This window comes from Amblyraja radiata, chromosome 9 (genome assembly GCF_010909765.2).
Source record: "Amblyraja radiata isolate CabotCenter1 chromosome 9, sAmbRad1.1.pri, whole genome shotgun sequence".
Taxonomy (NCBI): Eukaryota; Metazoa; Chordata; class Chondrichthyes; order Rajiformes; family Rajidae; genus Amblyraja; species Amblyraja radiata.
In genome coordinates this window covers 42,133,309-42,145,478 of record NC_045964.1, presented here as the reverse complement: position 1 = coordinate 42,145,478, position 12,170 = coordinate 42,133,309, and the positions used below count along the sequence as shown (strand labels likewise).

Genomic DNA, 12,170 nt, shown 5'->3' with positions numbered 1-12,170 from the left:
ACGGCTGTCGGTTATCCCAGCATGACAGGCAGAGATGAGCTGGAGTTAGCGCTTCTTCTCCGCGCTGGCTGTAAGCCTGAGGCCGCCACTGCTCCGGGCCGGTGTCAGGTCAGGATCACCTCGGACATCTCCGGCCGCCCCCGGACAGGGATGGGATACTCGGGAGGGGACGGGGACGGTCCAGTAGCAATTCAACATCGCTTGCAGCGCCGGAGACCCGGGTTCAATCCTGACTACGGATGAAACGCAGGTCTCTATACACACAGCAGCTGAGCTGCCGATAATGTTTATCGCGTATGACCTGGGCATGCACAGTCGGAATACCGAACTCGCTTATTGTATTCGCTTCTTTTGCTTCCTCTGATACAGACTACCGGATTTCCAATGATTAGAAAATCTCCAGAATCTCTAAATTTGTCTTGCACTCTTTGTAAAGTGAAGGCATGTGTGAAATGCAACAATATTTGCAACTAATGTTTCCACTTTACTGCTTAGCCTATTTAGATAGTGTTACAATGTCTCACATTCAAACACAGACTAGAGATTGATAGTTGCTGTCGACTAGTGCTTGGACATTTTAACAGTAACAATAACAAAATAATCAATAGTTTGAATAATGAAAGTACCTGATCCATATCCCTCCATTCCTTGCATATCATCTGCTTATCTAAAAGTCTCTTAAACAGTCGAGGCCAATTCAGTGGATGTATTCAAGAGAGAGTTGGATACAGCTCTTGGGGCTAACGGAATCAAGAGATATCGGGAGAAAGCAGGAACAGGATAATAATAATAATACATTTTATTTATGGGCGCCTTTCAAGAGTCTCAAGGACACCTTACAAAAATTTAGCAGGTAGAGGAAAAACATGTAAGGGGAATGAAATAAATAGTAGAGACATGACTAGTACACAAAGTAAAGACAGAATTCAATACAAAACACAATATGAGGCAATTAATGCACAGATGAAAAGGGAGGGGGACGTGGGGCTAAGGATAGGCAGAGGTGAAGAGATGGGTCTTGAGGCGGGACTGGAAGATGGTGAGGGACACGGAATTGCGGATCAGTTGGGGGAGGGAGTTCCAGAGCCTGGGAGCTGCCCTGGAGAAGGCTCTGTCCCCAAAACTGCGGAGGTTGGACTTGTGGATGGAGAGGAGACTGGCTGATGTGGATCTGAGGGACCGTGAGGGTTGGTAGGGGGAGAGGAGGTCAGTGAGATATGGGGGGGCCAGATGGTGGAGGGCTTTGTAGGTGAGGATCAGGATTTTGTAGTTGATCCGGTGGGAGATGGGAAGCCAGTGAAGTTGTTTGAGGACTGGAGTGATGTGATGCCAGGATTTGGTGTGGGTGATGAGTCGGGCGGCTGCGTTCTGGACCAGTTGGAGTCGGTTGATGTAGGTGGAGCTGATGCCAAGGAGAAGTGAGTTGCAGTAGTCCAGTCGGGAGGAGATGAAGGCATGGATGAGTCTTTCAGCAGCGGGAGGTGTGAGAGAGGGTCTGAGTTTGGCGATGTTGCAGAGATGAAAGAAGGAGGTTTTAATGACATGGCGGATGTGAGGCTCAAGGGAGAGGGTGGAATCAAAGATCACGCCAAGGTTGCGGGCCTGGGGAGATGGGGAGTCAGTGGTGCCGTCGATGGTGAGAGTGGGGTTATTGATTTTGCTGAGTGTGGCTTTGGAGCCTATGAGGAGGAATTCTGTCTTATCGCTGTTGAGTTTGAGGAAATTATGTTGCATCCAGGTTTTTATAGCTGACAAACAGGAGTTGATATGGGAGAGGGGGGGGGGGGGGGGTTGTGGGGGGATTTGGTGCCGAGGTAGATCTGGGTGTCATCAGCGTAACAGTGGAAGTCCAGGTTGAAGTGGCGGAGTATCTGACCAAGGGGGAGGATGTAGATGATGAAGAGGAGGGGGCCGAGTACGGAGCCTTGGGGAACGCCTTGAGTGACTGTGGCTGTAGCAGAGGTGTGGTTGTGGAGAGAGATGAAGAGGGATCTGTTGGAAAGGTAGGAACGGAGCCAGCTGAGTGCAGAGCCTTCAATGCCGAGGTCTTTGAGTCTGGTGAGCAGGATGTTATGGTTCACTGTATCGAAGGCTGCGCTCAGGTCGAGGAGGATGAGGATGTTGAGGGAACCAGTGTCAGCAGAGGTGAGGAGGTCGTTGAGGACTTTGAGGAGAGCAGTTTCTGTGCTATGGAGGGGGCGAAAGCCAGATTGGAGGGGTTCAAGTAGGTTATACGCAAGGAGGTGGGAATGAAGTTGCGACGCAACGATACGCTCCAGGGTTTTTGAAAGAAAGGGGAGGTTTGAGATTGGGCTGTAGTTAATGAGAGAGGAGGGATCAAGACCAGGTTTCTTTAAGATTGGTGTAACAGCAGCAGTTTTGAAAGCGGAGGGGACAATTCCTTGGGACAATGAGGAGTTGAAGAGATTAGTGAGGTAGGGGCAGAGAATGGGGAGGCAGGACTTCAGCAGGGGAGTGGGGAGAGGGTCGAGGGAGCAGGTAGTGGGTTTGGAAGAGCTGATGAGTTTGGAGATTTCAATAGGGGTGACCAGGTCAAACTGGGAGAGGAAGCAGTGTGGAGGAGGGGTAAGGAGGTCAGTGGAGATGTTGAAAGGAGGGGCCTTGGTAGGTGGTGGAGTAGATGCTGGGGAGTCGGGTACAGGGGATAAAGATTGATAGATGGTGCTGATTTTATCAGCGAAAAAGTGGAGGAATGAGTTGCAGAGATCCGGAGTAGAGGTAGGGAGAGTGTTGGCTCGAGGCTTGAGGAGGTTGCCCACTGTGGAGAAGAGGGTTCTGTGGTTTAGGCAGGGATCGGTGAATATGGAGGAGACGTAGGCAGATCTTGCAGCAATGAGGGCATCTTTGTAGTCAGTGAGGTGGAGTTTGTAAGCTTCAAGGTGGACTGTGAGAGATGATTTCTTTGTGAGTCGTTCAAGTCGGCGACCAGTCTGTTTCAGTTTACGAAGTGCAGGTGTGTACCAGGGTGAAGATGTGTTGAAAGTTATGGTTCTTGTTTTGAGGGGGGCCAGAATGTTAAGGGAGGTAGACAAGGTGGAGTTGAGATGGTTTGTGAGATCATCAGGTGAGATATGGGTTGAGTCCAGGGGGAGACTGGTGGAGAGCAGGTCAGAGAGATGGTGGGAATCAATGGATTTTAGATTACGGAAGGTGATTTCTCGGAGGAAGCGGGGGCGAGGTGTCGGAGAAGGGATGGTGAACCGTATAAGCTTATGATCAGAGAGGGGGAAGAGGCAAGGATGGAGGTCGAGTACCGGTTGATTTGTGGAGCAGATCAGGTCAAGGATGTGACCTTTGTCATGGGTGGGAAAGGTGACGTGCTGAGTGAGAGAGAAGTTGTCAAGTAAAAAGGCGAATTCAGATGCGAGCTTGCAGGTGGGGGAGTCCATGTGAATATTTAAGTCACCAAGTAGCAGCAGACGTGGGGAGAGGGATGAGGCAAGTGTGAGGAGTTCAGTGAAGTCAGATAGGAAGGAGGGGTTTGGTTTAGGTGGCCGGTAAATGAGGATGACTGTCATGGAGGAAAGGGCTTTGAAGGCGAGGAATTCAAATGATGCTACTGGGGGGAAGGTGAGTTCAGTGATCCGAAAATTGTGGTTGAAAATAACAGCGAGGCCACCTCCATGGCGGGAGGGGCGGGGTTTGGAAATGTAATTAAATCCAGGTGGGGATGCTTGATTGAGGGAGAAGAAGACATTGGGTTGTTGCCAGGTCTCAGTGAGCAGAAGGAAGTCCAGAGTGTTGTCAAGGATTAGTTCATGGAGGGCAAGGGCTTTGTTGTTGAGCGACCTGGTGTTGAGGAAGGCAAAGTTGGCATTGTAAGAGGGTGGAGGGATGGGGGCAGGCTGGAGAGATCTGAGGTTGTCCCGGTTGACATGTGCGTGCGGTCAGCTGGGATGGGGGGTGACGCGGGTGAGGGGGGGCAGAGCGTGGTAGTGAGCAGATGGATGGAATGGAATGTCCGTGGTTGAAGTAAACAAGCTTGCGCCGAGAGCCTCTGTGGATGAAACGGGGTCGACGCAGAAGTCCAAGCTGTTCAATGACCTGGATGCAGGATGGGATGTGGTTGTTGAAGAAACCAGTCATTTGTAGAGTTGAATATTTGAGCATGATGGTGAGGGTGCAGAGAGGTGTCCAGCGGTGCAGGTGCAGGTGGAGAGAGTATCCAGCGGTGAGGGAGCAGAGAGGTTGTCCAGCAGAGCGGGTGCAGCGAGGTGTCGAGCAGTGAGGGAGCAAAGATGTTGACCAGCAGTGCAGATGCAGCGAGGTGTCCAGCATTGAGGGAGCAGATAGGTTGTCCAGCAGAGCAGGTGTAGAGGTAGTCCAGCGATGAGGGTGCAGAGAGTATCCAGCAGTGCAGGTGCAGAGAGGTTGTCCAGCAGTGCAGGTGTAGAGAGGATCCAGCTCCCTCACTGGTGCAGGGAGGTGTCCAGCGTCAATGGTGCACAGGCACAGGAGGTGTCCAGCGTCGATGGTGCATAGGCACAGGTACAGGCAGGGAACAGACAGGCAGGTAGGTAACAGGTAACAGGCAGGTAACAGACAGGGGGGTGGGGGGGAACAGCGGGCGGAGAAGCGGCGAACAGTCAACGCCAGCGTCCTCTCCGGGTACTGATTCTGGATGATCAGCCATGAATGGCGGTGCTGGCTTGAAGGGCCGAATGGTCTACTCCTGAACCTATTTTCTATGTTTCTAAACCCCACCATCGTGTCTACCTTCACCACCCTTGGCAATATGTTCCAGGCACACACTACCCTCTGTTTTAACATAACTTGCCCTGCACATCTTTAAACTCCCATCCCCGCTCACCATAAATTATTCCCCCCCAAACAAAATGTCTCTGTCTGTCTACCATATATATGCCTCTCATAATTGTATGTATTGGGTAATGGTACTCCCAAGCAAGGTTTTGTTCTTTGAACACCTATTTGTGTTGGTTTCACTGTTGGCAGTGAGACAACAAAGTAGGTGTGTCAATTCCATGGAAATTCTGTGGAAAGTGCTTTAAGTTGTAATATAAAGTTTGCAGTTTCATTTTTTTTCTTTCTTTCTGCCTTGCTGCTGAAAGAACATTTATTTGGATCATAGTTATTGAATTATCCATCTGCATCTAGAATTAAAAAGTGTTCTGATTGTGATTGTTTCCAATGGGAAACTTGCAGAACTGCCTCTAAATGGGGTAAAGAAGTAAATTAGGAGCAGGAATCAGCGTGTTAGCCTAGAGAACCTGATCTACCTCTCCAGTTTCACTTTACACCTTTGCTCCAGATCTGTTGATGGCCTTTGCCCAATAAAATTATTTCGGACTCCTTGCAAATTCAAAATATTCAATATTCACTTTTTTTGGGAAGTAATCCTGAAGGCCACACAGATGGTTTTGGGTTATGGAACAAGCTGCCAGAGGAAGTAGTTGGGGCAGGTGCAATAACAACATTTAAAAGGCATGTGCATGGATAGGAAAGGTTTAGAGGGATATGAGCCAAGTGTGGGAAAACGGGCCAAGCTTGGTTAGGGCAACTTGGTCAGCATGGACGAGTTGGGCTGAAGGGCCTGTTTCTGTGCTGCATAACTCTACTTGAATGGAAGGATTTTGCACGGCTATGGAGAGAAAGGGCATTGAGAAAAGCTGGCTGTTTCACTCGTGAATATAGCTGGTACGGTTTCCAAGGGCAGAATATCCTCTTTGGTGCTGAAACCTTTCTGTGATTTCTGAGAAATTGTAACTTGAGGAATTACAACTTCCATTCTGTCAATCACACCTCCTGTTGTGTCTCACTGGTGACACAAAAACCTTTAGAAACAGATTTTCAACACTGAAATAGAAGCTTGTTTTGATATATCAATAGAAACAATGCAAGAGTGGCACAGAGGTGCAGTTGGTGGAGCCACTGCTTCACCGGGGTTCAATCCTGACCTCGGGTGCTGTCTGTTTGCAAGTTCTTCCTGTGACCCTGTGGGTTTTCTCTGGGTCCTCTGGTTTCCTGCCACATCGCAAAGGACATGTGGGTTTCTAGATTAATTGGCCTCTATAAATTGCCCATTGTGTTTAGGGAGGGATACGAAAGTGGGATAACATAGAACTGAAGTGAATGGGTTATTGAAAGTAGGCATGGACTCAGTGGGCTGAAGGGGCCATTTCCATGTAGTCCCCCTCCCTCGTAATTATTTCTCAGTATCTTCTAGAATTTTTTATGAAATAGGGTGTTTATGTTAGCCTTGTGTGACATGGACAGAGGTGATTAGTGTACAAGTAGATGGATTAAATAGCTCCTGAAAATTGCTGATCGACATAATTTTCCTCCTGCGTCGGCAATAGAAAAAATTCTTGCTGCAGCATTTTTGGCCTTTTAATGCAATAACACAAATAAATATACAATAATAAGTAATGCAATAAATGGAAACCAGATCATAATAAAGCAAAACTGTTGTGCAATCAAAACAAAGTCCGTAGTAGATCATAGCAGTTGAGGTAGGTTTGTGGCTAGTGTTTTGTAGTGTTCAGAGCTTGATGGTTACTGGGAAGAAACTATCCTTGGATGTCATGGTTCTCGGGCTCTTGTACCACCTTCCCAATAGTAGTAGCAAAATAAGAGCATGCTGTGAGTCTTTGATGATATAGGCTGCCCTTTTTGAGGCAGCACCTCCTGCCGATCACTTTGACGGTGGGGAGGACAGTCACTGTGTTGGACTGGGCAGTGTCTATCACTTTCTGCAGCCTCCTTCGTTCCTGGGTGTTAGATACTGAGCAATGCCGTGGTTACAACCAACAAGTTTGCAATAGACCCTATCTCCAGATTGAAGTTAAGCCAGAATGTATCATCTTTCTCGCCACACTGCGGCACTTTGCCTCCTAATTTCCTGGTGCTTATCTACCTTAATGAAAAACTGTTCAAACTCCACTCAAGGTCAGCTCAGTTTGTGCTGTGCTATTTCAGAACCTTATTTCCAGAGGTTTAAGGTGTCAAAGTCTACGGGTCCTATATTAGCTACAACAACCTCTTCCAGCCACGGAATTGGAATGGAAGTCATCCTTGCTGTTGAGTGATTGCTTAAGAAGAGTATAACATAGTAATTAGTTTTTGGAAAAGAAAATCCATTTAATTGCTTGAAAACAGTCATCATGCAAATGGAAACCAGTGTCAACAAGTTAATCTTTGCGCATCATGGTCAAAACAGAACAGACTGCCAGACAGAATAATGAAACTGGGCAAAAACATTCAGACATAATGAGCTGGATGAGTAATTTTAATTATGTTGATTGCTTTCCTCATCTTCCGATATGTTGTCAGAGAAAAAAATTGGTTTAAATTTGTAGATGTTGGAGGAACAAGTAGCAATGCAAAACTAGGAAGTAACCCACAGATGAAGGGATTTAGTTATAAAAAAAACTGCTGGAAGAACTCAGTGCATCTGTAGAGGGAATGGATAGACAATGCTCTGGTTCGGGAGCCTTCTGTTGACTGAAGATTTGTCCCAACCCAAAACATCGTCTTTCCATTTCCTCCACAGATACTGCGTGACCCGCTGAGTTCTTCCAGCAGCTTGTTTTGCTGACTGATCAAAATCTCTTAATTATGTTAACAATGGCCTAGAAAATGATAAGCCATGATCATATTGAATGGTGGTCCTGGCTCGAAGGGCCGAATGGCCTACTCCTACACCTATTTTCCATGTTTATAATTCAATGGAAGGTTGCACTCAGCTGAACTTTTCTGCAATAGTGCATGTAGTGTTGTGCAACATCTGCAGCCTCGTGAGTCTCTAAAGGGTTTAGTCAGACTGAGATTGTGGAAAACATGGAAGAGTGGGAATGAAGGGGGATAACCCAGGGGAACCGAGGCTTCATGAGATAACATGGCTGGAGATTTTCCAACAACTTATGAACCTGAAGTTGTTTATAAAATGCTGGAAATATTTGTCTGGTCAGGCAGCAACCAGAGAAAGAGAAGTAATCCGATATTTCAGGACCATCATCTGCTGAGTGTTTCTAGTTTTATCAATTTTTGTTTGGGATTTCCTGCATTGAGTTTGATTTTCATTACGTTTTCCGTACTGTCACTTGCTGCCCCACTAATGCATAGATGGAGTAGGCCTTGATGTTAAAAAATAAAGTAAAGGAATTGTATTCTGTTTAATATTCACTTCTCGGATTATGATAAAGTTCGGTTTGGTAGTTAAAAGAACATACCTGGTTGTGACCATTCCCGCAGCAATGTAGTTGATTTTCAGAGCCTCTCAGAGAGATCCTGACAAATCCCTTGAATTATTTAGAGATACAACATGGAAACAGGTCCTTCAGCCCACAGCCCACGGGGCGGCTCCTGGTCCGTTCCCTCCGCGGGTGCCGCCTGGCCCGCTGAGTTCCTCCAGCACTCTGTGTTTTTTGTTTGGCTCTGGTGTTGAAGGTGGACACGGGGGGCTGGGGTGGCTCAGCAGGACGGGCGGTGGCTCTGGGGAGAGGGATTGGGTGGCGTTTCGGGTCGAGACCCTTTTTCCGACAATCACAAGTACTCTCACCAATGACATTTCAGTCCAGTCTGAAGAAGGGTTTTCTCTCCAGAGTTGCTGCCTGTCCCGCTGAGTTACACCAGCTTTAGGTCTATATTCAATTTCAGTTAAATAAAAAACGCAGAGTGCTGGAGGAACTCAGTGGGCTAGGCGGCATCTGTGGAGGGAATGGATTAGGAGTTGTTTCGGCCAGGGTTCTTTTTCAATAGGAAGGAACTGCATATCAGGCATAATATTCTTCCGATTTAAAATGGAATTCCAATTTTTTTATTTTCCTATTTGTCAATTTCTAGTGCCCGATTATTTGACGGCCAATCAACTACTGTCTCTAAGGGGGTTGCGTCCAATCACCGATCAGCTTCCCTTAAAATTCCCGTCCAATCAACAAATCAGTCTCCTCCCGTCCCATCAGCCACTTTCTCCAAGGGCATTGTGTCCAATCAAATAATGCGCTGGTTACTCGGTGGCCAATCAGACCCAGTCTCCAAGGGGTGTTGCGACCAATCACCAACCAGCTTCCCTTACTGAAGCAGACGATGGGGGGGGGGGGGGGGGGGGGGAGAGAGAGAGGGTGAGGGGGAAAGGTATTGCAAATACACAATAAACAAGTAATGCATTCTTGTACTCTTACCTGGATATGACCGCACATTAAAAAAAAAAAAATCAGCAAAATGGCACGGCGTAAAAATACTGATTTCCTCAGCAAAATACTGATTTTCAGGTACTAGAATGTTGAAATGCTCTGACAAAACTTGGCAGCTCTGAAATTAACCTACAAATTTGCACGTCTTTGGGATTTGAGAGGAAACTGGAGCACCCATCAAAGGTAGATAGGGTGGTCAAGTAGGCTTTTGGTACATTGGCCTTCAGTCAGGGTATTGGTGAGGGAACAACTCCTGACTTTTGAAAAGTGCAACAGTTCATAAAAACTCAGAGGACACTTCAAGACTGATAGATAGGAGCCTTTCTGGCAATGTAACACACTGGTCCAGCCAATAGAACTGTTGCTTCACATCGCCAATTACCTGGATTCAATCCTGCCCTCAAGTTGCTCCTTAGAGTTTGCACAATCTGCTCTAATGCATCTTATATCATCTAAGACCCACACTAAAGTCAAAGTCAAAAAAGTCAAAGTATCTTTTATTGCCACACTCTCATCTCACTACTACCATCGAGAAGATGGTATAGGAGATTGTAAACTATGATGACCAGGTTCGAGAACATCTTCTTCCCAGCAAATATCAGGCACTTGAACACTACAATTGCCTATTGAACATTGCACAACACAGACCATGACCCTGCCGCAGCAGCTATGTGGTACTAAAGATTTTGTTTTGGATGCACTATGATTGTGCACTGTTATTGTCTGGTTACCAAGTATTACTGGTTATTCATTTATTGTATTATTGAGTATTGTATATTTATTTGTGTGTTGCTGCATAAATGGCCCTTTTGAAAGTCATTGTTCCGTTGCCAGTACATATGACAATTAAACACTCTTGACTCGTCTCATCTCCTAAAGTCATGTGGTTGATGGGTTAATTGACTATTCTAAGATGCCCCTGAAGATCTGGGTGAGTTAATAGGAATGTGGGGAGAGTAAATTAGGATAAGTGTAAGTGGATGGTTGATGAAGTGAGAACTCAGAGGGCCATGGGGCTTATTTCTGTGCAGAGGTACTCCATTTCCAGGAGAAATATCTTTCACTCTCAGTAGCCAAAGACTTATAGTGCCCCTGCATAATTTTGTCGGACATAATACTGAGGTTCAATTATAGGTGATAGGTTTAAGGTCATTGCACCTAATTTAATATGTATGTATTTCTTATTTTAGAACGCAGATTTGTACCATGTTAGTAGGTATGTTGCAAAGCCTACCTGAAGCGTCTTTGAAAATCTGCCGCTACGGGTGTGCGCGAGTTTGGCGCCGTTTAGAGGGGGCGGGTTTAAAACGCGATTTTCTCTAGGCTGTTCAAATCGAAGATGTTCAGCCTAGTTAATTATTAACGAAAAATCGCTGGAAGACCCCGTCGCAAAAGCTATTATTAGGTTTAAAGGCCTTGAATAATAGTTATAGTAGTTTAAAAATCAATCTCTAAACCCGCGACCGCCAGCAACCGCAGCGTCTCATAAAGCAGATAGCAGAAGGAAGGTTGTATATTTTTACATTAAAAAGGGCTTCTAAAGATCCCGTTATACAAAGTTTACTATTGCGAGTAGCTCATTTTGGCCCCATTATATCGCGCAGTATTTTTCTGGGCATTTGAGGCACAAATCTACCGCAATGTGAACGTTCTAAACCAGCGCGTTCCACAGGGACCCACTGGAAAGCTGATTTAAATGGGCATTTATTTACAGCAATTGAACACTGAATTCCTTCCATTTGGCCTATAAATTAATGTAAATGAGATTTAAAAATCATGTTTTATTGTGAATTATTTGTGAATATTATTTGGACATTTAGGCTATTTAAAAATGTTAATCATTTATTAAGAAATGGATAGATGTTTAGATCTAGTAATTGAAGTCTGAAATTAGCTACAATTAGGTAACTAACTAATTATATGCTTTGATTTCAGGTCATCCAAGTAAGATTATTTTATATTTGTTTCAGAATGCTTCAATCTATGATAACTGAAAATTTCATTCAGTTCTCTTAATTTTTAAGAAAGTTATGGGCTTTTGACTGTTCACGATCACAACTTTTTTGTTATGTCCATAGAAAATCAATAGGGAACAAGATGCTCATTTCCGAGTATGAAAATGGCCATAACTTTTTAAATACTTGAGATATGAAAGTGAATTAGGTGTCAAATTAAACTTATTTTTATGCTTTATCTGATGGGATAAATTACAGACTTGATTTTTAAAATCTCAAAATTTTGTAACATTGCTAATGTTAGGAACAATAAAATCCTTTGTTGATATAATACACTCCACATCATGTGGAATATTAAACAACCTTTTCCCCCTAACTTGATTATGTTAGATGGCTAACATTAGGTTAATTGCTGTCACCGGGGGAGGTTTGAAGACCAATAGATGCTATTATTTAATTTGTATGATGAAGCATAATTAATAAGTATTTATTATCTGTTCCCAGTTACATTTAGCAGATGGTAGAAGCTGCCTCCTTGCCATATTGACTGATGATGTGTACAGTGCTATTCATTACTGTGCTCCATAATTTTGAACCATTTCTGGGATCCTCGGGTTCTGGATCAAAAGAAAATCGATTTTTGTGTTTTTTAATACAGATGGTGGTGGGAGCCTGAAACACGCTGCCGGGGGTGACTCTGGAGGCAGATACGATAGAGACACTTAAGAGGGTTTTAGATAGGCATATGGATAGACATTTGGAGGGATATGAATTGCATACAGACAGAAGATTAGTTTATCTTGGCATCATGTTCAGCACAGACATTGTGGGCCGTATCGTTCTATGTTCTATGTACCTAAGCAAAATGCTATCATTTATAAAAGGTCTCTGGCAAATATTGCTCAGGCCGTTAGTGTTTAAAGAGTGATAGCCAGATAGGAAAAACATTCCTATGTGCGAAGGACCGAATTAACATGCAGTTGTTGATGTGGCTGGTAGCCTTGGAGATAAATAACACGTATTCAATTTTCCAGACTATGAG

The 12,170-nt window shown here is 45.0% G+C and overlaps 1 protein-coding gene across 4 annotated transcripts in view; it reads left to right on the top strand.

Annotated features, from left to right (window-relative positions):
* The window catches only part of daam1 (dishevelled associated activator of morphogenesis 1), a 150,686-nt gene that overhangs the window by 68,417 nt on the left and 70,099 nt on the right, over nucleotides 1-12,170 (top strand). The gene's annotated exons all lie outside the window — the stretch shown is intronic.